Source organism: Cebus imitator, unplaced genomic scaffold (genome assembly GCF_001604975.1).
Source record: "Cebus imitator isolate Cc_AM_T3 unplaced genomic scaffold, Cebus_imitator-1.0 Scaffold482, whole genome shotgun sequence".
NCBI classification, from domain to species: Eukaryota; Metazoa; Chordata; class Mammalia; order Primates; family Cebidae; genus Cebus; species Cebus imitator.
The window spans coordinates 1,397,819-1,425,182 of NW_016107797.1; positions in this window are offsets into that span (position 1 = coordinate 1,397,819).

Consider the following 27,364-nt stretch of genomic DNA (forward strand, 5'->3'; position numbering starts at 1 on the left):
TCTTTTGTACTTCAGTTTTCCTCTCCATGAAGGGGTGGGGGGTCCCACCAAACAAGAAACTATCAATAAAATTTGTCTTAGTCTTTTTTCAGGCATTGTTTGACATTGAGGGTGACCAGGCAATACTCTGATTTCAATTCTATGATACTATTTCACTTGAAATAACTTTATGCTCTGGAGATAAGAAACACTGTATATGAGCTTTTGCTAAACTGTGATTTCAAGGCAGTGCAGGTTTTGGGTGGTTTCAGAAATCACAATGAGTTGCTATCCAAAGTACCAAAGATGCAATCGTATAAACACTGAGGTTTAGAAAAGTGCTGTTGTTTTTTGAAAGAATAAAACAATGTAGGAAACCAATATTGAAATAATTTCTCAGCTGCAAGTATAAAAACAGTAAAAATTTTAAGACATGTATTATTCAAATAAGACAGGATCATAATGTGTATAACGGTGTTTTATTCATTTACTAGCCAATGAACATGGTCAGTACCTACATAAAATCAAACTTCCCCTAAAATGCCATTCAGACATTTTTTTAAATGTAATCCACATTTCTTTTCCTCATAGACCCAAGGGGATATTTATTCAGTATGTTTCTGTTAGGATCTAACCACATTTTTGTTTGTTTGTTTGTTTTAACACATGGTCTAGTTCTATGACCCAAGCTAGAGTGCAGTGGCGCGATCTTGGCTCACTGCAGTCTAAATTTCCCTGGCTCAGATAATCCTCCCACCTCAGCCTCCAGAGTAGCTGGATTATAGGCATGCACCACACATCCAGCCAATTTTTTGTAAATATGAGGTTTAGTCTGATGGTCCGGCCTGGTCTCCAACTCCTGTGCCAAATGATCCACCCACCTCAGCCTCCAAAAGTGCTGGGATTACAGAGGTGAGCCACTGAACCCTGCCCTAACACATTTATTTTTATTTATTTTTTTAATTTTTTAAAAATATTTTTATTAAACTTTAAGTTCTGGGGTCCATGTGCAGATTGTGCAGGTTTGTTACATAGGCATACACATGCCTTGGTGGTGGTTTGCTTCATCCATTGCCCCATCTTTTACATTAGGTGTTTCTCCTAATGCTATACCTCCCCAATCCCCCCACACCCTGATATTTCTCCCAAACCCCCCCACCCCACCCTACCAAGACACAGTGTGTGATGTTCCCCTTCCTGTGTCCATGTGTTATCATTGTTCAACACCCATTTATGAGTGAGAACATGCAGTGTTTGGTTTTCTGGTCTTGTGTCAGTCTGCTGAGAATGATGGTATCCAGTTTCATCCATGTCCCTGTAAAGGACATGAACTCATTTTTGATGGCTGCCTAGTATTCCATGGTGTATATGTGCCACATTTTCTTTATATAGTCTGTCATTGATGGGCATTTGGGTTGGTTTCAAATCTTTGCTATTGTGAACAGTGCCACAATAAACATACATGTGTGTGTATTTATAGTAGAATGATTTATAATCCCTTGGGTAGATACCCAGTAATGGGATTGCTGGGTCAAATGGTATTTCTATTTCTAGATCCTTGAGGGATCGCCACACTGTCTTGCACAATGGTTGAATTAATTTAACAGTCCCACCAACAATGTAAAAGCTTTCCTATTTCTCCACATTCTCTCCAGCATCTGTTTTCTCCCGATTTTTTTTAATGATTGCCATTCTAACTAGTGTGAGATGGTATCTCAATGTGGTTTTGATTTGCATTTCTATAATGACCAGTGATGAGGAGCTTTTTTCCTTTTGTTTGTTGGCTGCATATATGTCTTCTTTTAAAAAGTATCTGTTCATATCTTTTGCCCATTTTTTGATGGAGTTGTTATTTTTTTTTTCTTGTAGATTTGTTTAAGTTTTCTGTAGATTCTGGATATTAGCCCTTTGTCAGATGGGTACATCACAAAATTTTTTTCCCATTCTGTTGGTTGCCACTTCACTCTAATTACTTTTTTTTTCTGCAGAAGCTTTTAAGCTTAATTAGATCCCATTTGTCTATTTTAGCTTTTGTTGCCATTGCTTTTGGTGTTTTAGTCACAAAGTCTTTTCCTATGCCTATGTCCTGGATGGTGTTGCCTGGATTTTCTTCTAGAGTTTTTATGGTGTTAGGTCTCATGTTTAAGTCTTTAATCCATCTAGAGTTAATTTTTGTATAAGATGTAAGGACGAGATCCAGTTTTAGTTTTCTGCATATGGCTAGCCAGTTATCCCAACACCATTTATTCAATAGGGAATCCTTTCCCCATTGCTTGTTTTGTCAGGTTTGTCAAAGATCAGATAGTTGCAGTTGTGTGGCATTCTTTCTAAGGCCTCTATTCAGTTCCATTTGTCTATATCTCTGTTTTGCTATCAGAACCATGCTGTTTTGATTACAGTAGCCTTGTAATATAGTTTGAAGTCAGGTATCTTGATGCCTTCAGCTTTGTTTTTTTGTTGTTGTTGTTTTTGTTTGTTTTGTTTTTTTTTTGTTTGTTTGTTTTTGCTTAGGATAGTCTTGGCTATGCGGGCTCCTTTTTGGTTCTATATGAAGTTTAAGGTGTTGTTTTCTTTTTTTTAATTCTGTGAAGAAAGTCATTGGTAACTTGATGGGGTTAGCATTGAATCTATAAATTACTTTGGGCAGTATGGCCATTTTCACAATATTGGTTCTTCTTAACTGAATCCAACAGCACATCAAAAAGTTTATCCATCACAATGAAGTTGGCTTCATCCCAGGGATTCACAGCTGGTTCAACATCAGTAAATCTAAAAAGGTAATCCATCACACAAACAAAACCAAAGACACAAAGCACATGATTATCTCAATAGATGCAGAGAAGGCCTTCGACAAAATTCCACAGCCCTTTATGCTAAGAACACTCGATAAACTAGGTATCAGTGGATCATACCTCAAAATATTGAGAATTATTTATGACAAACCCACAGCCAGTATCATACTGAATGGGCAAATACTGGAAGCATTCCCTTTGAAAACTGGCACAACACAAGAATGCCCTCTCTCACCACTGCTATTCAGCGTAGTATTGGAAGTTCTGGCTAGGGCCATCAGGCAAGAAAAAGAAATAAAGGGTATTCAGATAGGAAGAGAGGATGTCAGATCATCCTTCTTTGCAGATGTCATGATTGTACTTTTAGAAAACCCCATCATCTCAGCCCCAAAGCAAGTTCAGCAGTCTCAGTATATAAAAATCAATGTGCAAAAATTACAAGCATTCCTATACGCCAATAACAGACAAACGAAGCCAAATCATGAGTGAACTCCCATTCCAATTGCTACAAAGAGAATAAAATTTATAGGAATACAACTAACAGGTGATGTGAAGGACCTCTTCGAGGAGAACTACAAACCACTGCTCAAGGAAACAAAAGAGGACACAAACAGATTGAAAATATATTTATTTTTAAAAGCTCCTTAGAAATTTTTGCTTTGTACTCTTGGTTCAAAACACTGACCTATATGCTTTCCTTCAAACCAGCTGAGATCTCATAAATGTACATTAGAAATATTGTAACTATTTTCAGTTTATTATATATGCATCTACTTTGTGAGCAATCCTTATCACTTTTCTTCCTATAACTCCTGTCTATTTTGGAAGGAATCAGTAAGAAAGTTTTTCATTTGCATGCCACTGTTTTGACATTCCACAGCTACAGTTTGAAAGATATAAATGCATGTTCAGAAAGGCTACAAATAACCATTTATTTGTGTTTTGTTTACTAAAAAAGCTGTGTTTGGGAAGAAAGCATTTCATATTTGAAACATACCATTAGGAAAGGGTGGGTTTTGATGTGCAAAATACACTTCAAAGACAATATACAGGGTGTGTAGATAGCCCCAAAGATAATGTTAATTAGTGAGTTACTTCCAATTGAATGGGTAAAGCGGTTGGTCAAAGTTGATACTTTATTGATGTAACTGTACTTTAAAAATTGTTAAATTATTGTAATAAACAGAAAGAGTTAAGCAACTATTTTATATGTAAAATGAAAACAATTGTCGTGACTTGATTGAAAGCTACTATAGAAATATTCTGAAATGGTTCCGTGATATTAAAAACTTGTTTGAAATTATATTCAATTAAGAACTCATAAATTTTACTTGTTTCATTAATAAATTTTACAATGATATGAAAGTAAATGCTCATCAGAAAAAGTGTTTCCTGATCAGAGCAATTAGAAAAAATATGAGTATATTTTATACTGCAAAATTTTTCTGATAGTGTATATAGTTTTGCTTACAAATCATTCTCTGAAAGGAAATACCAGATTGAATATTTCCTAAATGTATTTAATAAAATCTATATTTTAATAAATTTGTTAATAACAGTTTCCCAAAGGAAGACACTTTGCTAGCTTCAGATGTATATAGTAAAATTTTCCAACTAAGATATCTCCCAAGTAGATGTATGTATAATCTGTACCTTAATTGGTAAAACTAAACAACTCGTCATCCTTCTTACATCCTGCAAATGTATACTGCTTTTTTTCATCATTTCATTCACGGCAAGTATGAAATTAAACTGGACAAGCACACAGAGCTTTACCATCCTGCAGGTTTTCTCTAGTTCCCACTCTGTCCTTTACTAGGTATGTGAAATTGGGCAATTGGCTTACCCAAAGCCCCAGTCTTTTCATATGTACAATGGAGCAGTAGTACTAATGGAAACCCACAGGTAAGATAACTTTTTTAAAGTTATAATTCAAAGTAATGAATGGTTAATAAGATTTTACCCTTCTACCATCATAAATACAGTACTTTTGAGATGACTTGATAGGTCAGATTTCAAATAAAAATTCTTGGAACTCATTGGTATTCTATGTCACAGGTAGTGAGTCAAAGAAGCTCAGCCAGAGTCCAGTTCAATCCTCTTTTGACACCTAGCACCTAGGGCTGTCATGGGCTTTCATGGACCTTGTAGGGTCTTAAAAGCACATGTGAGAAAACAGCCAGAGTCACCAACCTGCATCCGCAGTTTCCTCCAGCAGCTGCCACTTAGTCATCCTGTGGACCTAGAATTGTGCACACACACCCTAGTAATGTAGTAAATACTTGAAAGAATGCACACCCATAAGAAGATCGCCCATGACTTGGAAGTTGATTTTGGACATTTTGGACAAAGAATTTCAAACTACAGGTTTACTTAGATAATAGTCTGAAATACAGAAAATGAACTAGAGGCACATACATTTGACATCTCAGTCTCCTTGCACCTTGGAAAGAGGGATGTGTCCAGAAGATAGAGTGGAGCCTGATAAAGCATGAGTGCCCCAGCTAAAGTGCGTGGGTTCCCCCTTATCATGGTCTAAAACTGGTGATTATCACACTAAATTATGAATAAGATAATGAATGCAAAGTACTTAACATACAGGATGACACATATTAAATGTTTATGAAAGAGCAATTTATTTTAGCACCTGGTTTATGCAGGTGTGTGTTCTTTTTCTTATTTCTGGGTAACTGTCCTTAAGCATCCATATATTTTTATAACATTGATTTTTCCCCACTATTTAGGATATATTAGAATCAAATTTGTCTTTTTAAGTCTAAATTTTCATTTTATAAGAAAAAGGATCAAAAAATCAATATTCAATATAGTTTTGTGAGCTAAATAAAGCCCCTTACGTACCATTAAACTGTTCTAATTGCCTGTTTAGAGAAAATAAACCATTATCATTCATTCAGAATATACAACCAAGAGATTAGATTTAAAATACTTCATCAGAACTTGCGGAAAGTACATACTTATTTTTATTTCATACTATTTTCAATTGTCCTAGTGTTTCTATAACACATTATTTTACTGTTTTTATTTTTTTATTTTTTGCTGTTTTGTTTTTCGGAAACAGGATTCAATCTGCCGGCCAGGCTGGAGTGTAGTGGCCGGATCACAGTTCACTGTAGGCTCCCGCCCCTAATCTCAAGCAATCCATTCACTTCAGCCTCCCAAGCAGCTGGGACTACAGGCTTGTGCCAGCACACCCAGCTAATTTTTGTATTATGTTTTTATAGAGACAGGGTCTTGCCATGTTGTCCAGGCTAGTCTCAAAATTCTGAGCTCAAGCAATCTGCCTGCCTCAGCCTCTCAATGTGCTGGGATTGTAGGTATGAGCCACCTCACTATAATTTTTTTATAAATTACATTATATAATATGTGATATAATATAACAAAATTATAACTATTTTGTTATTGTAAGTTCTTTTTCCTTCCAAAATATTTTAACAACAATCATGTTAATTTATTTTAGACTATGTTACATTTTATTTTTTCTACCCTTAAATATTTTGCAAAGAAAAAAAACACACACTTATTTACCAGTTAGGGTGGTCTAATGGAAACAATATGTGTTTCTCAATGGCAAATACCTATCTTGGTTCTGCTTCATCTTTTCTTCACATAGAGATCCATATTGATGAAAATTCCTTTCTTCAGAATACTTCTGTTGCCATGGCACACAGAAAGATCTGCAAATTGCATATTGGTCTCTAAAATTTTATGCGCAAAAGAACACACATGACCAAGACTGGGTTTTAAAAATGCAGAGATATGTCATTCTACCATATTACCTAACTATAACCACAGTAAATACAACACACAATACAATTTCATTAAGCATATGGTTCTGTGGATTGACTGGATAATGACTGATCTAGACTTGGTTTGTTTGGAAGGTACTGGGTACCGTTATTGGTCCTGGGTAGACCTCAGGAGTTCAGATCTGCTTCCAATATCTTTTTACTTCTTCTTGAGATGTGGGTCTGCCCAGGCACGTTTTGCTCATAACAAAGGTAGAAGTGCAATGAGATAAGCAGATACATGAAAGTCTCTTTAACATCTAGATTTGTAACTGACACAGTGACAATTTATTTTTCTTATTTTTGAGACAAAGTCTTGCTCTGTTGCCCAGGCTATAGTGTAGTGGCTCAGTCTTGGTTCACTGCAACCTCTGACTCCAAGGTTCAAGCGATTCTCCTGCCTCAGCCTCCCAAGTAGTTGTGATTACAGGTGACTGCCATTGTGCCTGGCTAATTTTTATATTTTTTGTAGAGACAGGGTTTCACCATCTTGGCCAGGCTGGTCTCATATCCTGACCTCAAGTGATCCACCCACTTCGGCCTCCCAAAACGCTGAGAATAAAGAAACTGTGGCACCTAGCAAAAGTACTGGTTAGATAAAACGATGAAAAATTTCAAAATTTTTTTCAAACTACTACACCTATCATGTGCCCAGTTGAGGACAGTGGCTCTTTGTCAACATTTCTTTAGCTACTATAGTTCCCTGTAGAAAAAAGAAAAAGAAAATCAACAAAATAAGAAACTTGTTCTCAATTTAAAGAATCAATTCTTACATATTGATACATAATGTACTTTTTAGATAATTAATAAAAGTATACATAATGGGGGAATTTTTATCTTATTTAAAATTCCTTTAATTACAATGGCAGTAAAGCCATCTCTTATAGGTGTCTGTTATGTGATGAACATATGTTTCATTTGCCCTCCATTGCAATTTCTAAGATGAATACTGTAAAGAATGCCTCTTCTGAGCACTCATCTTTCAGGGTCTACACTTCTTCAATAGTTCACTTATGGTTGGTTGCATGCAGATGCAGAGCCTTTCATACAATCTGAGCAACAATTAGTTCCTCTTTCCTCAGCTTCCGGATTGCCTGATAGTACAATTCTGTTAACTATCCCTTAGTTGCTTTTCAGTATTTGTTTCTAATCAGGGATGATGGGGATTTTAGAAAAAGTGAGGAACTAAGCAGAACTCGGTAAGAACTCAGACACATGTTTAAAAACGAGTAAACAAACAAGCACATTTCTTAAAACATGGATGTAAATAGAAATCAAAGTGTGAGGAATGGGTTTGAGACTGGGGAACTTGGCCAGAGTCTGTAAATAAGGACCAAGTTAAAAATAAAACAGAAGTGCACAGCAAGACAGATTAGATGCTACTACTATAAGCTATCGTTTTAGAGGTTCTAGTATTTTCCCTGCCTAAATAATAGTTCCAGTGTCAAAGATTAAGCAGGCCATTCCAGTAATCTCTTCTGCACAGTTCTGTCTTTGTTGATATAATCTACTGTGTGCATATGTGAATGTTTGGAACGTTTAAACAAATAAATTCATGTTTGGGGTGTGTGTGTGAGAGAGAGAGAGAGAGAGAGAGAGAGAGCGAGAGAGAGAGACAGAGAAAGATACAGAGAGAGAGAGAAAGAGACAGAGAGGAAAAGAGAGAGAGAGATGAACTTTAGTTCCCTCTCCAACCCAATGTATGAATCCACACAGTAACAACCCTGACAAATTATATGCCATCTCTAAATTGAGTACACTTAGAGCAGGTTTAGAAATCCTTTCAAATCCTGAATGATTGTATCCATCAGAAAATAGTGCTTTATATTATATCAAAAATTTTCTTCCTGCAACATTTCAGGATACCTTCATTCTACAGTGTGGAAATATATAAATTTTAATATGACAGCTCTTTGAATTTTAAAGATTATTTTCATGTATCTATGTGCCCCATAAAACATTTTTCTGTACTAACAGTACCATTTTCTTTATAAGTCAATGTTATGTCATAAACCTTTATTAACCCAGATACCATTTTGAAAGTTCTACTAAGAGTTAAAACAGTCCAGATGTGGTGAAATTTGTAAATTTTGTTTTAATAAGCTTTTCTTCTTCATTTTGAGTGCTAAGCATACACAAATACAGGCTAAAATTTTGTTTGATTTTTTTTGCAGTCATCACACTATTGCTTGTTATTGATCTTGTAATCAATACATCATTTCTGTCATACAATGCATTTGTTTTCCCATTGAATCATAGACATATGCATTCATTATAGCATTTTTCATATTTTATGGTAGGTTTTTTGTTTATGTCTGCCTTCCTACTAGTCTCTGAGTTTCTCGAGGGTGAGAATTGTGTCTTCATCTTTGAACCAGACAGTTAATAAATTAAATGTTTGTTGAATAAATACAAAAAATATTCGGACTTGCGAAGTATACTTCATATTTTTTAATTGAAGACATTAATACATGTAGTCATTATAATAAAACAAAAACCTTTACTAGAGATGTCCTTTCAGCTTAATGTTGATTTTCAAAATACATATATATTTTTTATTATTTTTTTCTTTTGAGATGGAGTTTCACTCTTATTGCCGAGGCTGGAGTGCATGGGAAGATAATGGCTCACTGCAACCTCCACCTCCTGAGTTCAAGTGATTCTCCCACCTTAGCCTACCAAGTAGCTGGAATTACAGTCATGTACCACCACTCTCAGCTAATTATATATTTTTAGTAGAGATGGGGTTTCACTATTTTGGTCAAGCTGGTTTGACCTCAGGCAATCCACCCACCTCAGACTCCCAAAGGCTGTGATTACAGGCATGAGCCACAGTGGCTGGTCAAAAATCTTTTATGTAATCTTTTAACGTGTTAAGACTATATTCAACTAATCATGCATTGATATGACATACATAATATTCACAAAATCATAAAGAGCTTTTAAAGCGTTGTCTTCCATCGTCCCCACACTAAGATTTTGGCAAGGCATCAATAAATAGAAAACAAAAGTTGCATGATTTCTTTTGAGAAAACATGTGCTCGTTTCTAGTGTCACAAGATCCTTAGGTTGCTGCTTTGCCAGCCAGAAACCTCTGACCAGCATCGTCTCTGTTTGAGTTTTGCTTGGATACACTGGACTCATTCTACCCATTTAGTCTGGCAGGCTGCGCTCAGCTCATGCTACCAGCCTGGATCCCATCCCCGCCAAGGATGAGCCAAGTGCAGAGTAGTGAACAAGTGCAGGATGCGGCCACTACGCATAGCCAAGCACACCATCTGCTGCGGCTGGGCAGGCAGCTCCAGGGACCAGCACAGACACTGGCTTCATGCAAGGGTGCAGCTGGACCAGGTGTACTGCAAGCAGCTTCTGCTGCAGGGGCTAGCAACTGCAGAGCCCCAAGGGGTTGGGGGTTATGCTACAGCTCTCTTGTTTCCATTGCCCACAGCTCAGTGAGCTGGGGGAGACATGTTTCAGCTATTCCAGTCCCAGCATCTCACTCTAGCCCACAGTGGCCTGGCCTCAATGGAACATCCTCTCATATGGGGTAGCCATCAAATGCAGAGTGTGGGAGGTCTATAGTGTTACAGCTCTGGCTTAGAGAATCCCAAGGTTGTGAAGAGAAGGGTTGCCACTCTTCACTTCTGCAGCCCAACAAAGAGAAGCATGTTACCACCAGCAGCTTGTGAGCTGGCCAGAAAAGTGTTACAAACCTTTTCACACCTGCTGTTACACAGGTCTTGAGTTCTTGTCTTGCTGTCCTGGAAGAATGAGGTTACATGAACAACTATAAGGTGAGCAAGGAAGTGAAGAGTTTTATTGAGTGACAGAACAGCTTTCAGCAAAGAGGAGAACTGAAGTGAGAAGCTGCTGTCCACAGGTGGGTAGTCCCAATATGTAGCTGAATCTGGGCTTTTTATGGGCTCAGAATGAAGGAAGTGTATGCCGATTGGTCCATGGCCAAGAAAAAGGGCATGCTGATAGGTCCATGGGTGGGCCTGGAAAGCACCATTTGATTGGCTGAAAGGCATCAAGAATGTTCTCACTCCAGGTTTCGGATTCTACCAAAAACTGGCAGCCTGGTTTTCATGCTTCAGACTATCTTTGGCTTGAAAGTCAGGTTTCACCAGAGACCTGCCCCTATCTGCCTGTGAATTTGTCTGCCTCCTGCTGCTAACACTAGTTTGTCTATTTTATCAAATTATCACATTTCCATTTAATAAACAGTTCTAGAAATTTGCTAGAGAATAATAGTTAATTTAATACATTTATATTCCCTTTATGAAAATTGTAGCATCTTCCCTTATTCTTCTGGATTCTTTACTATTACCTAAGAAGAACAAATACTGTATTTTTGGCTGACTGTAGCTTATGTGAAATGAAGAATTGCAAAATAAAGTCAGATAAAATAAGTTTTTGTTTTTATTTATCAGAAGAAGCATTGCCTTCACATTTGTAAGAAGACTCCAAGCCTCAATATCCTTTAATATCCGTCTGTTTTAACATTTTAATCTAAAACTCATTTTGTGAGGCAGCTCAAACAATATTCAAAATAAAGAAAAAGTTGTTACTGTGTTTCTCTCAACTATTTTAGCATTTTAAAACACGTGCTTCTAAGAAAGACCCCTCCCTTGGTTGTTCTTTGTGTTTCAAACATACTTAAAGAGCCATAAACTTTCTCAATGGTTTATGGCATAAACATGTTGATATTTCATTGTATTTTATTCTTCTTTGAACTATTTTCAAAGTTTTATCTACATAATGAATATATATATATATATATATACACACATATATTTTATTATGCCAGTGTATATTCACGGTGTCACTCTCTAATAGGTGAGCATTTGCTGTTAGCCATCATTACTTTGTGATTTGGGCAAACTTACTTACCGTAATATTAAGTTCAAAGGTTCCCTTTTCCCCAACAAAAAGTGGTGAAGGAAAACAAGGAAAAAGAAAGAACTCTGTTACTAGGCTTTCCAAAATGCTTCCTGAACGGGTTAAGATGGCAGCGTGACAACTAAACAGGGTTAAGAGCAGAGAATTTTGGTGATGACCTTTCCAAAGTTCCTAAGTTACCTGGTCAAAACATTAATCAGACAATCATTTTGTATAACATAGACTTCATGCCCCTCGACCCAAACCATTACACACACACATACCAACACTTCCAGTCTGACCTTTTTGAGATAAACTGGCCAAGCATAGGACTCAACAAGTGATGGGATCTAAGGAACATTTGACTTACACATGTAGCCACCTTTAGGGAGAGTGGGGCATAGTATTTAGAAAGATAAATCCTGAGAAAAGCTGAAATTTCCTGCTAGTGGATATGGAAGTGCTGGGAGAATTGCTTGTGATACATACATTGCTACTAAAACGGAACATTTGTCCTCACTGAGAAGTGAAGCCTGGGAGACATTACTTACATACCAAAGTATGTAGTGCTGTCTTCAGAAAATCAGATTTAAATGCTAGAAAAGCATAACTGTGATCCCCTCCAACGTAGCTGTTTATGATTTTTTCTGACTTTTCGGGACAGGTATTTATGGGACTTGCATCTTGAAGGCATGTCCACAGAATCACTGACCTCTCTGCATAAATCTTATTTAAGATTTGTCTTGTTATCATGGCTACGGTAAACAAGAGCTAAAATGACTTGCCACTTGCATCCTGGCCAGTATTGAGCATTGTTTGACTTCTAACTGCTCTGACCTAACGCTGCCAATTCTTGTATCTGCTGACCATCTGCCGTAGTAGAGGAGGACTATTGATCCTACCAAGATGATTTATAGTAATAATTTAAAAGAGATCTTCAGACACTGTTTTGCTAAGACAAACTACCTAGTGAAGACAGTTATCTTTATAACTGACTAGCTATGTAAGTCTCTTAATATTTAAAATAGGCATATTAATTATATGTAAAATAGGCATGCTAATAATATCTGCTTTATATGTTTGCTATTTGGAAGGTTTCATGGCATTTAATAAGTGTGCAATAAATGGTAGTCATTGTTACTTCTCTGTTATAACTTAGGTTCCTTTTTCAAAATTTAACACATATTTTTCTGTAGCTGAGAAGCAAGAAGTAAAATAATGTCTTTAGTTGAGTTCCAATGATTGGCGTTAGAATTGGATAAGGGAGAAAGTCTTTTAAAGTATTTTCAAATAGTTTTATTATTTTCTACTCATATTGTTTAAATCAACGCTGATGCTGAATATGCACATGTATATGTTTATTTACTTAAATGTTTTTTAGAGTCTATACATTTTTGAAAGTGCATTTTCAGTTTTAGAACACTTGAGTTTCTGAGACTCTTGCCTTGTATAGAGAGTAATAACTGCATCACCCTCTGGATAAGCCATTTGTTTAATAAACATTAATCAAACACCTACTATGTGCTGAACAAAACAAACATGGTCCTTTCTCTCATGGATTTTTCTACCAGAGGAGATGAATAACTACAAAATAATATCATATAAAAACAAAACTGAGAAATCATGTACATTATAGGGAGAGAATGATAGGGGTGCTAAAAATTGCATAAGTGAGAAAAACTCTAATTTGGACTTTGTGGACAGGAAAGTGGATACAGTGGGGTGGGCAGGGCTGACAAGAAGAAAACTGCAAGATTATGTGCTATAGGCTTTGTCCACTATGCCTACACTCAGTCATGTAAAGTAATTCTATGGTACTGGAAACAGAGCATTTTCAGACATTATTTATGGTGAGACCACAGTTATTGAATTCTAACTGTATGTGTGTTTGGGGTGTATGAAGATAGAAGTGAGAATGGAAAGGGGAGGTTTTATTATTGCCTAAAGTTTAGTAACTTTACAAAATTTAATAATGCTTAAGTTGTTTCTCTCTGTGCCCTGGTAAATGAAAGCATTATTTAACAACAGTGCAAGGATGAACTGTTAAATTTTTGTGAAACGTTTTGAATAGCTGATTACTGCTAACATCATTATGTATGATAGTCTTGCTAAAATCAACTTGAAATCTTGGGCTTTGTTCCCAACTGAGTTGCTAGAGGATCTAAAACTATCTCACAGTTTCTATGAATACACCATTCTCGGCTGACAGGTGACCCGTCTTTTATAATTAATGTCAGAAAAGCAATAAAACCAAATGATGAGTTTTGCACCTGATATAACTTATCTCCTGTCAGATCTCTTCTCAAATCTCTCATAGCTCTTTATCTTCACTGGATGTACTTTCAACACTTGGTTTAAAGTTGTATTGCTTTTTTTAAAAATCTCTTTAGCCATTTGAGTCTATTTTCTTGCCTTGCGCTTTGGTATCATTGAACCACATTTTCTTAATTAAGAAATAATTAACTTCAGATTTCACTTACAAATATGCACTTGTACTTCACTCCAAAAGACAATCTGTTGGAACAGCTGCATGAACCAAAAAATAGTCATTGTACTAGGAGGCTAAACTGTTTTAACTGCAGTAGCAGTTGCATTACAATTGCCAATACCCAGAAGGACATTTTGTTTCATGGTTTTATCTCTTTTATATCTTTCTGAGTAGCAGGAGATCTCAACAACCCTCTGCGAGACCTCATTTCTGTATTGCCAGCATTTCATTTCTTACAAGCTTTGGAAAATCAGCAAATAAAACAGAACTAAATTCAAAAAACAAGGTGAGAATGTAAACTAAAGAATAGGGGAATAGGCCCGGTGCAGTGGTTCATGCCTAATCTCAGAACTTTCAGACGCTGAAGCAGGTGGATCACTTGAGGGCAGGAGTTTGAGACCAGCCTGGTCAAAATGGCGAAACCCCGTCTCTACCAAAAATACAAAAATTTGCTGGCATGGTACCCAGGTCGTCCCAGCTACTCACAAGGCTGAGGCAGGAGAATCACTTGAACTCAGGAGGTGGAGGTTTCAGTGAGCCGAAATTGCTCCACTGTACTCCAGGGTAGGCAACAGAGGATGACTATGTCTCAAAANAAAAAAAAAAAGAATACAAAAAAATTGTTTGAGAAATAAATGTATTTGCTGAGAAGACCGGATATATCTAAAGAAAGTAGCGAAATATAGAATACTTAAAATCTATTAATATACAAATCTCTTTAATAATTTTATGCAACTTTCATTTTTCAGTAGGTATTCCACATCCTTCAAATGAAAAGTATTCAAAAGAAAGAGGAGAAAAGAAAAAATGTATCACAATTTAGTAAAAATCAAGTGCTAATCTCTCATTTAGGTGAAGAGGGGTTGAATATCAAAGAAAGTATAAACACCTAGGAAAAAATCAGTCATGGACATTTGCCTTATTAACAAGAGATTTTAAATTCTTATAATAACATAGTGGGTTTCAGTTTATATTTTAATTTTAACCAGATGTTATGTAAGCTGCGCAAAATGGGTAGACTTGGATAAAATATATATCCAGTGCTAGAAATAAAAAGTGAAGTAAATTATATCAATGGTTTATCGCTTTCTTTTTGACTTACATGGAACGTGTTGACTTCCTCTTAACACAGTTTTTTAGTTAAAAAATAGAGATTAATGTAGATAAATAAGCATTTGCTTTTTTAATGAGTCATAGTCATGCTGATCAAATGACTTGTAAAAATCTATGTCATGTGATACAACACTTTTCAAATTAAAGTTGTATCTACATTAAGTCTTCCTGCCAAGAAAGCTATATATCACAGTAGTGTTCAGAGTAGAAAGTCATGAGTATTCATATGGGCTTAAGGTTTATATTTTGGTATCATTTCACTCTTTACATCCTTCTCAACTAACTTCACAGACAATATTCAGTATATATTGAATATTATAATATGAAATTATATATATTCCTGAATATATCATTCCCTATATACATTCAATTCCTTTTTTAAAGACATATGCTGTATATTCCCAGCTAGTCTGTAAACATTTTAATCTCAGCATATATACAATTTATTTCATTTGTATCACTTCCAGTAATATTTTGAAACTGAAATGTGTCAAGCAAATATTATTGACTGACTGAAGTGATATTTTAAAAGTTTTAAGCATTGTCATAAACTCTGGTTATACATTTTATTAAGATGTATATTAAGTTGTTAGAGGAAACAAGACTACCTGAAGATCACACCAATGTCATTTTGATACAAGAAGTATGAATATTTTAGAGCAGAACTGCTTCAATTGCTTGAGTTTATTTAGATAGATGTAATTCCTGTTTTTTGAAATAAAAGTGACGGTTCTAATTGAGAGAGTAAAAAGAAAATTTGTTTAGGAGTAAGCTACATAACAAATAAAAATGCATATTCTAAGTTTTATACTCTCTTAGTCATTAACATTGTCTGGAGGGACCTTTTGTTTTTAACAATGAATTAAGTCATGCCTATCATAGCAATATCTCAGCAGAGTGCAAAACTTGGGCAGCAACTGTCAATTTGAACGTAGTCTATTGGCTGTGTTCAGGAGTTACTCACTACCAAGTGCCACCAGCCCTATCAGTTATATCTCTCAAGGCATAATTTCTCAAGGCATAATTCTTCTGCCCGTGCTCCAGATGGAAGTCCATTTAATCACGATGTATCTTATAATTATCACAACTGACACTTTGACATTCCATTTTGGCCTGTAAGATTGACCCAGCTGTACACTATATTATCTTTTCAGCATATCTTTTCTAATTTTTGTGACATGAAAAAATAGCATCTCCAGATTCTTTATCTCACTGTGTGCTTGACAAATAATATTCTAACATCTACAGTCTTGCTGTAAAAAGCAGGTACAGGCATGATAACAGGTTCAGTCAAGCCAGCTACCAATTACTCTCAACTGGATTCTAGATCCTAGAACAATTTTGGTGCTAATGAATGGACACAGATTGACAGACTTGAAGCTGAAGCTGTAACCCCGACTCCAGGAAAATGAAAAATCCAGATTGATTATTCATGATGTGCTCGTTGCAGATATGCCTTACTTTTGAGCAAGATGCCACTATCACATCACACATCACATAAGGTAATAAAGCTATTTAGTCATATGGTACTATAGAATAGATTAAATTAATCACAGTTTCATTCACTATAAAGACAATGATAACTTATTTAATATACAGGAGTATCTTAATACACTGCATCTCCATAAGATACTCATAGACATTTTCCCCTAAAAAGAGGTAACCCTCAGTTAGAAATTGAGAAGGTTCTGAGACTTTACTTGTAAGCAAGCAAGAGTCCTGCTACAGTGTCATCAACACTGGAAGAGAATATAAAATGCCTCTGTTAGAGACAAAGGACTTCACTATGTACGTCACAGCAAAGAAACCAGTGCACGTTAAGGCTCACCCTGGTTTCTTCCCCCCAACTCTGACCCTGTTCAGTACCCATGAAAGTTATACAGAGCCAACCTGATGAATGCTATATACACATCCTCAAAAAGATATTCTGAGGCAAAAATATTCCCAAGATATGTAGAAATGTAATGAAGAATTGGCCTCCAATACCACCCAATTTAAAAAATTTTCAATGGGCAATAGATTTCATAAAGCTCTTTATGCAAATATAATAGATTATCTCTCACTGTTCTTTGAGCACTTAAAAGAGTTGTATCACTTTCTTTCCTTCATTTCTTTTACTTTTCATTTCTTTTAAAATTCTTTACTTTCTTATTTTTCTTTTTTCTTCTTTTCACCTAATTCTCTTTCTCTCCTCCTCCTTTTTTCTTCTTTCTTGTGTGTGATATTAATGTTTGTATAATTTAATTATGTTGCTTTGTATGAGGCAAATTTGTATATATTAGAAAGATCACAAGAATGAAAAACTAGATTAGATGACAGATAAATAGATCAATATATATGGATATAGATCTGGATTAGATATATAGAATAATAGATTAGATATAAATACATAGGATATAGTTTAAAGTTATTTCAAACTTTGTTTTTACCTGAGCTTTCTTGGAAAAGTTATGACTATTCTATGCTTTATTTTTAAAATCTATAATTCAAGATTGACCAGGAAATCTCTTCTAGTTGTTTCAGCTCTAGATATTTCAGGGATTTTTTTTTTTCTTTTTCTTTTGTTTAGAGAAATAAAATATCTTGGTAAATAAGATGTTAATATCATATTTCATCAGTTTTGTTTGATAAAATTTTAGAGAATGGTATGCATCTGAACAAAATACAGAATTAATACAATATGTTTAGCTTAGGCATTGGAAGAATATAAAATGTGATTTCAACTAAACACCTCTGTTTATCTTTCTCACAACTCCTTGTTTTTTTCTTGTTTTGTCATTAACTATTTCCAAAATTCATTGTTGTGTTCCATAATTGCATGGTCAGCTATAGTAAATGATTCTGGCTTTTTAATAAAATAAACAGCTAAAACAAAATCTATAGTTTATTTTTAATTTTTTCCCTCATTTCATATTCTCCTACTTTTCAGTTTTCTACATTTATAGACTCTCAGTTTTATAAAATTAAATTTTGAGAAAAATACCTTAATATTCTAAAATTAGAAAAAGAAACCAGAAATAAAGAGACATAAAAGAGTAAGAGGAAGAAAAATGTCTACATAAAATTAGAAAAAAGTATTTTATTTAATTTCTTATGTTAATATATAGATACAGAACATCTTTAAATTTAGCAGCCTAAGGAAAGAATTGGTTAGACAAAGATGGATTTGAAGACGGAAAAAGAGGACACTCTCTTTAGTTGTCACATTTTTATCTTTTATAAGTCTGAACCTAGGTAGATATGGGAGCATTAAAAGTTGGGGAATGCATTCAGAAAATAAATGAGACAAGAATTTCATATTATTAGTGCTTATTCAAAGTAATTATAGGAATTCTTATAGCAAATTTGGAAATGTCTCAAGGTAGTTTCTCAACAAACATTTTAGTAAACAAAGTAAAAATATGGTGCCCTCTCACTTCTAAAATTCTTTGTATGAAAAAAAAATATTTGCTTTCTTCATTCTTAGGATCTATATGTGTTATTTCTTCCCAGATAACTTCATATTTGATACCTAAAAGAAGCCTTAGGCTAAGGAAACAAGTTAGGGGCTTGCGCTCAGATCAGTTTCCTTACTCTGTATATTCATTTTCGTTTTTTTCCACATTCTTGCACTCTGACCTACGTAGTTCCCTTATCTCTGAGATGCTTTTGTTTCCCTTTATTCAAAATCTAACCATCCTGCAGAGTTCATTTCCTCCTGAAGTCAGTACTTAGCACTTATTTATTTTATTTTATTTATTTATTCATTTATTTTTTGAGACAGAGTCTCACTTTGTTGCCCAAGCTGGAGTGCAGTGGCGCGATCTCGGCTCACTGCAACATCGGCCTCCCGGGTTCAAGCGATTCTCCTGCCTCAGCCTCCTGAGTAGCTGGGACTACAGGCATCTGCCACCAAGCCCAGCTAATTTTTGTATTTTTTAGTAGAGATAGTCTTTCACCATGTTGGCCAGGCTGGCCTTGAACTCCTCAGCTCATGATCCATCTGCCTCGGCCTCCCAAAGCGCTAGGATTACAGGCATGAGCCAAAGCACCCAGCTAGCAATCCTTCATTTTACTGATTAGCCTTTTACTTACAGGTCTTACCCTTCACTGAGTAGTATAGTACAGAAATATAGAGCAGTGTCAGATTATGCTAGCATACACTCATTGTAAACTGAGTTTACTTAAATGTACAATTGTCATGCCTTTTCAAATTTCTTATGCCATCTATTCAACTGGATTATAGGTATATTGGGTAGGGCATATTATGTTGATTCTAGTGCACTGCTGAGCAATTTAGAACTAGTTTATCGTCTCTAGTATAATATCTGATATGTCTTTAGTAGTTCTAGTACAACATCTGATACATTTTTCAATATACATAAATTTTCCTAAACATATTTTATTTATATTCCAAACACTTACATTTTTACTTAAATATAATTTATTAAAATATTATTAAAAAATAGAAATATTGAAATCTTTTATAAAACAAAAATAACTCATCAACAAGAATGCTTAATTAAGAGAATGATTCCTACCTATTCCAGCTCTCCTCTTATGAGTCCAGTAAATCACATAGGGATTCTTTTCAATATTTCTGCCTTACAACTAGTATGATAGATTTTATTTTACCTAAAGACCAAATTCCCAGTGATGTACATGAATTAATTCAGGAACATCTGCCTGCTTATAGATAACAAGCTTCTTTTATATCTCAGCATTATGAAAGTGTTAACTGGTGAAATGATATTATTTCTTAGTATCAATTTAAATACAAGTGTTCTTTTAAAAAATCTATTCCCTTTTCTACTTTATTCCAACTTATTATGTTGGAATATTTCAGGGCAAATCTTTTAATTAATTTGAATAAAAAATGAACAGTGATTTTGTAAGTTTTGGCCATTTGTCTAGAAGTTACTGAAAACTTTAACCAGACATGCCTTATGACTAATCAGCATTATTACAATTGCTTTAAATTATTTAAACTATACATTTAAAAGAAAAGAACAGCTGGATAGTTTCACTGCGACAAAGTGAAGAATTTTTAATATCACTTTTGAAAACACAATTGCATTGCTTCAATTTGTATAATAATTTTCTAAATTTGTCAGTGTGTGTTCAGAAACTGGTTTGATAGTAAGAAATGTGTTTTCCGAATCAGCTTTCTCAAAAGTGAATCCTGCATTATGTGTTAAAAATCCTGCATTTTTAAGAAGGCAAACATCAATGAAAAGTTGATATGTAAAATTTGTTCTAATTTTTAGCTTAGTTTCATTCTCATGCAGCATAACCAATAAAATAAATCTATAATAAATGGGAAACAAGGAATTAAAAAACTAAATCAAATATAAGGTATGTTGAAACAATAGACCTTTAAAAAGAAAACTAAAAATTAGTGTTCCAGTTGGCACTTCTAATTCTTTTCCAGCCTCCTAATGTACAATATACTTCTTATTTATTTGTTAATAAATAACTGTAATGAAAACAATAACAAATGTGTTTTTTAAACTAAAATGAATACACTGAGGAACTAAAGAATGAAATATCCTTTATTACAGAAGTTAGTGTCCCATGAGGATTTAATTGAATTCACTCTGTAAGGCTGATGAGTGAAACGTATCCCATTTATCCATCTGAAATACTTTGCTCAGTCCAGTAGTGATTTCTGCGTATTTGGCAAGCTGGTCATATGTGCCAGGTTTATGTTCTCAGTCATCAAAAAAACTTCAGCCAGACAGAGGTGAGACGTTCTTTAAACTGTGAATTTGACTTTAAATTGTGGATTCAAAAACAATGTGATGCTCATTCTACTTTCATTTGGACTAAGTTTGACCCTTTCAAAGGATCCCCACAAATTATTCCACTTAGAATAGTTGCAGGTTTCCTTCCCATAGGCAGCTGAGATGCATGTGTTCTGTCTGGATTGCTGCTCCACTGACAGCAAGCAGTTCATCAGCCAACAGCCGGATGCTTGTACGGTGAATAACTAAGGAGGGAAGGTAAAGCACCAGTGTACTACTTGACAGAAACTGAAATAGTGATAGAGCCCTGTTGACAGATGCCTCTTCTCCCAGTCCTGCCTGTTTTTGAGGTAGAACTGGGACGTTTTCCAAAATATCGTTCAAGAAACGAGGTGTTAAAACTATCTCACTGAGCAGGGATCTCCAGTTTGAAACACTGCCATCAGGCTCAACAAATTGGCTTCTAATACCAATTAGAAGCTACCTGACACACAAAATAAGAAAGTAAAGAGAAATGCCATTTGGGTGTGAATAAATTGAGCAAATATATAGTTTCCAAAATCTATTCATGAACAACACTCATTCCACTATAGACTTACTGAATTATTTCTAGGTTCAAGAACTACATGCGGCCAGCAATGAATAACCAAATAAAGCATGAAACCCAACATGGAATTGGGGTTAATTATACATAAAATATGATATGATGTGAACACATGTAATACTTTTTCATACTTTGGTATATTATCCCCAAGAGGTTTATAAAACTGATTTTAACTGATTGATATTATTCCCTCTAACCCAATGAGAAATTTCATGCTTTGATTTCATGATGCTCCAAATAATCGTAAAGGGGGTTAAGCATTTGGCAGTTTCTACTCTAACACTTTGTCGTTAGAATACAATGTTCCAATTTACAACTGGCAGTTATTATATTCTCATGCTGCCTGTATCTGTTTGGTAACTGGAGAGAAGGCAGTCATTGGAATATATGAGAGTATTTGGTTTAGATTTATTATACAGATGTATGCTGCTAATAACTCCTGCATATTGTTGATGTATGTGCCGTACAAGACTTTTTTTTTTTTTTTAACAGCTTAAAGTAGAATTTCTCAATGAAGGATTGGAATTATTTAGGTGACTGTTAAAAACAGAAACCCAGGCCACACTTGGACTGATTACATTTACATCTCTGTGTGTAGGTAGTGAGGACCTTAATTTTGAACTATGCCTTGGGTAAAGCTTAAGTGCTCTAAAGTATGAGATTAAATACAGATTTAGTGTAATTGCAGAGAGTCAAGTAAGGTTATTTACCTTAATATAAATTTCTACTTTTTTTATTGCATTAGCCACCACAGAATTTTTTTTTCTATATCAAAACAGAACATATGAGATTTTTTATAAGGTAGAGCTACATTGATCAAGTCTTTGAGAACAGAGAAGTAATTAGATATGGTAGGAAAAAGAGGTGATAAAAATTCAGATTACATATTCCTGTGGTAGAAAGCTTCCATTTCTGCAGCTTAAAACTGGTGCTGACAGAATGCTCACTGAAGCTCTTGAAAGGGCTCCCTGAGAACTTGTGCAAAACTGCAAGAAAGACTTTTTCATTTTCAAGCAATTTTAGAGATTCTCTGTAATGCACATCTATGCCTATCATTGAGCGATTGGATTTCCTGTATTAGGATATGAAATGGGTGCAGCTATTAGCATATTCTGACTGCCTGAATCTGTAAAGTGAGGATATGCAAATGAACAGCAGGCACTGGGTTATTCCAGGTGAAGAGTTTTCTTTTTTATATGCAAAGTTCTCTAATTACCAGTTTTATATTCAAACTGAAATGCATTTCTAAATATATTTTATGCTAATGGCATCTAGATTAATTTTTCACTCAAGAAAATCAACTGAGTGAATATTGCACAAATTTAAAAGCATTCCTTAGAGTAAAGCAATTGAATCAATGACTTTCTCTCCTAGACCACCGTTCTGTAACATGCCAACATAAGAATCAGAATGCTGAGGAGTCTTAATTGAGGTAAAAGCAGAGACCAAAAGATTTCTTGGAAACGGCAATCTTGGGATGCCTAAGGAAACCAGCGTGGCTTTCCTGCATGAGCAAACCCGGAAATGCAAGGCAATTAACGTTATACAAGCACCCCCTGAAAAAAAGGGGACAGGAGTTACAGATTCATCTTCTGTTGCTGGTACAGATTGTTTTGAGGTTTGTGCCAAGTCTCCTTAGGTTTGAATGACAATGAATCCATTGCCCCCCAAGCAGTGTATTGCTTTTCCTTAAATGTATCTTCATTCTTTACAGTGTAACCGGGGTCAGCTGCAAAGGGATATTCAGGTTCTTGGCCTCCCTCCGCCGGAAGAATGGGGAACCAGGCCTCGATGTCCAGTGAGTGTTACAGCTCAGATAGGACTCATGGACCCAAAGAGAGTGGGGTAGTGCATTTTATTAGGTAGATCAAAATGACAGCTTCCACGCCAAAGGGGACCCGGAGGGCGTGCCGCTCCAGGCTTGGGTGGCTTGAGCTTTTATATTCCCTCTCCATTCTTGTTCTCATCCAATGAGAGGAATTTTATCAAAATTTCCCTGGATTAATTGATCTTTGAATCCTGTACCAGATTGGCTACTGTTTTCAAACCCTGAGTCAGGAAGCCACCACCTCCAGAGGGCAGAGGCGGGAAAAGTCCCTGCCCTTAAACAGAGCTCCTAAGAGCCAGAGGCTGGAAAAGTAGAAACAAAGCCCCTAGCCCACCAGAGGCGTTCCTCATCTTTATTTTTGATATTTCTTCCCCAAATAAAGTAACCTCAAGCACATTCTTTTTATTCTCAACACACAACATCCATGCCTTATATTATCTTATCCAACTTTACACTTGCACTTAAATCTTAGAAGTCTTTATACATTTCTCTCTTTACGTCCTCCCTACAATTAATAATAAATATTATTTAAATACAAACGTATCTTACTGTGAGTTACTATTACAATTAGATGAAAAATTTGTTCACTGTACCATGGCAAAGAAATGCAAGAGCAAAGATGTGCACATTGTTATAACATATTGTGGTTACTCTCTAATACATTAGAGTTGGTTAACAACAATGTCTGTTTGGATTTACTGTCTTTGATTATATACAATAACAGGGCAGAGAATACATATATTCTTTTTTGAAGCTCTATTCTAACACTTAAGATATTTAACATAGAATAAATGATGTCAAAGTTTCAAATTTAAAAAATGGTAGAAAAAAATTGTATGAGCCTATTAACATTGACACCTTGCTACCTACTATGGAACTCTGCTAAGAATGTTGGCTCTCATGAATCTGGTAACATGCCTGTTGGCACTCTGAAAACCCTTTACAATAGCAAAGTATCAACTTGATTTCTAGCCAATGAGGAAGGCAGTGTATTTTCCAGGGATCTCCAGTATCTGAGTCCCCACTGGGAATATAGTTAGGGTTAGTAAGTGGTTGGGTAAATTTCATAAGATAAATTCATTCCAACATTTCTGGCTGCCAGAATCTTTGCATTCATCATCTACATTGTAAAAGAAAAATAATTTAACAAATGAGTTTCAAATATTCAATTGGCTTTTATTAGCAATTTATTACAAAATAGGAGCTCTGCTGGGCATGGCAGAATAGTCAATTTTGGTAAAGCGGCTTTTGCAAGAACAAGGAAACGGCTTAATACAGGAAGCAGATTTGTGAATATCAAGTTACTTCAGGTTACTTTCCTTCTATAATTAAAGCAAAGGGGTCTTCTTTATCACGCTGACTGAGGTTGACTGAGGCCCTTTAGATTGGTTGTCATGATTATTCTGTTTTCTGAAACACTGGCTTGTTTTTAAGTTCAGTTTGATTATGTGAAACTCAGCATGAGTAACTCCATTCTGGTTTGGTCCACTGAGGCCTAGTATAGAAGCTCAGTCCAACCAAAGGCCTTCTGTAAATTTTATTTAACAACATTATATGATGAAATTTTAGTGTATCAACTTTGTTTTTCATAGGCCACCAGAGTCCATATTTATTTTAAAATTCTGAATAATAAATAAATATTTAAATAAAGTAGAGCTATTCAAACCTGATAGAGTTTAAACACTGGCTCTAGAATATTTTGTAAATGTATCTATTTGGATTCATTTAGCCTGAATAGAAATTAAATTATTCTTTTCTGGTCATCAGAATTCATTTATAGTTATATACATTTTTGATTGATATAAAAATCTCATTTTCCAGGGGTAAGTCTTTTTTTCTCCAAAATTTAACTTAATAATTGGTCTCCTGGATTATGGAGGCAATCTTCTCTAGCTATGAAGGTTGCTAAAGCTGTTGGGGTTGGAAGTGAGAAGTAGCTTTCCAAGAAAGTTAATACCATCAAGGGGTGTCATGACAGGGTCATGAAGCAAAGGAGAATCAGCATCATCAGCCTGGGGAAGAGGTGCTGTTTTCACTGGCGGATGAGAAGCAGGAAGTCTCAAGGCTTAGAACACTGAGTGGAAAGAACATTCACATATTTCCTATTGCAAATCAGAGGGCCCCACTCTTTGCCTAGCAATGCCTTCCTAATTATAAAAGAGATTTGGTAAGGCTATGAATCCCAACTATGTTGCAATTTAAGTTTTTAATATGACCTTTGGCCATCTCAATTATTCAATTTTAGTTAAGATTCTTTTGCACTAATAAAAAAAAATCTCTATAAGCTCCTTCAGCTAAAATTTTGGATATAAGCTTATAATTCTCAATTTTTAACACAACTGCAGAAACAACCCCATAATTCTTATATTCTTTATGCAAATCACAATGCCCTCAAAGCCTTTCCTTTCATGGGTATTTCTTTCCAGAGGAACCAGCAAACCTTTAATTAATTGTTCTGCCACTTTATTCAATGGGCTGATTAAAGTCCAATTGTATAGTCGTAGCCACCACGTCAGGGCTCTTGGACCATCCAGTTCTAATATTCATTTACAGATTCCCATTTTCTTTTGGATCTCTCATCAGAAACCACTTTAAGGACCAATTTTCTCATCAGGAAGAGTTTTTACTTAAAAAAGAAGAAGAAGAAGAAGAAGAGCTGGGTAGATCAAAGAGCTCCTTAGGAAAAACATTGCCAAAACAAAGTATTTGGTTTCCCTCTAACAAAAATTTTATGCTGTCGTCTTTTCACATCAACAGTGCAATTTCTATAGACAATCTAGTGTCCACTGACATTATTCAGGACTGGGATCCAGAAGTTACACCACCGCTACCCCTGGGAATTTAGAAATGTATCCACTCATGCGTGACAAAAGATAAATTTACCTCTACTTTCTCATTTTTGTCTCTCCAAATTGTAATCTTTCACAAATGATTCTGATTGGTGGAACCTAGAATATATTCTTACACTCTAGCAGTAAGGAAGCCTTGAAGGGTGAATTTTAACTACTTTAAAGGGCCCTTATGGTAGGATGAATAATGTGGTTCCTCAAAAGACATTCACTTTCTAATTTCCAGAATCCATGAATATGTTATCTCACACATCAATAGGGACTTTACAATTGTGTGCCAGAGAGAGAGAGAGAGAAAGAGAAAGCAGAAGATGGACAGAAGATGCCATGTGCAGACTTGGAAGATAGAGGAAGGGACTGAGGGACTGTGTTAGAGGGACTTCCCGGATCACTTGGGGGCTTTGTTTCCAGCGCAGGACTTTCCCGCCTCTGGCCAGCTAGGGGCTTCTGTTTCCATATTCCCGTCTCTGGCAGGCTAGGGGCTTTTATTTCCACTTTCCCAGAGACAGAGCCCCTAGCCAGCCGGAGACAGGAATATGGAAAATTCTCTGTGACTCAGGGTTATAAAACAGTAGCCAGTCAGGTAAAGGATTCAAATATCAACTAATCCAGAGAAAGTTTGAAAGAACCCCTCTCATTGGACGAGAAAATGAATGGGGAGGGAATAACTCAGGAGTAAAAGCTCTATGCTGGAGCTTGGAATGGCACCACCTCGGGTTCCCTTTCATGGCGTGGAAGCTGTCCTTTCGCTCTGCCTTATAAACTGCACTATCGCACACTCTTTGTGTCCATGAGTTTTATCTGAGCTGTGACACTCACCACAATACCGAGACCCCCTTTCCCATTCTTTGGGGTTGGGAGGCCAAGAACCTGAAAATCCAGTTGCAGTGAGCCCAGTTGCAGGGTCATGAACAAAGGAATACAAGAAAAGGCAAGGAAACTAGAAAAGGCAAGGAGCCTTCAGATGGAATGCAGCCATGCAGACTCATTTTAGATGTCTGGCCTCCAGAACAGGAACCAATACATTTGTGTTGCTTGAAGCCACTGCATTTGTGATCATGTGCGACAGAAGCATAGGAAACAAATTCCATTCACAATATAGACAATCTGTAAATGCTGTAAGGGTGTTCAAACATATTTAACAATTATAAACAGGGCAAATATCCCCTACATGTAAGAGTAATAGGTGTCTTTAAATAGAAATGTGATACGACGTTTCTTTAAAAACTTTTTCAGCTATTGATATATTCAACGTCATAGAGATGTCACAAAATAATTATGTTGCGTGCAATCAGGCAGAC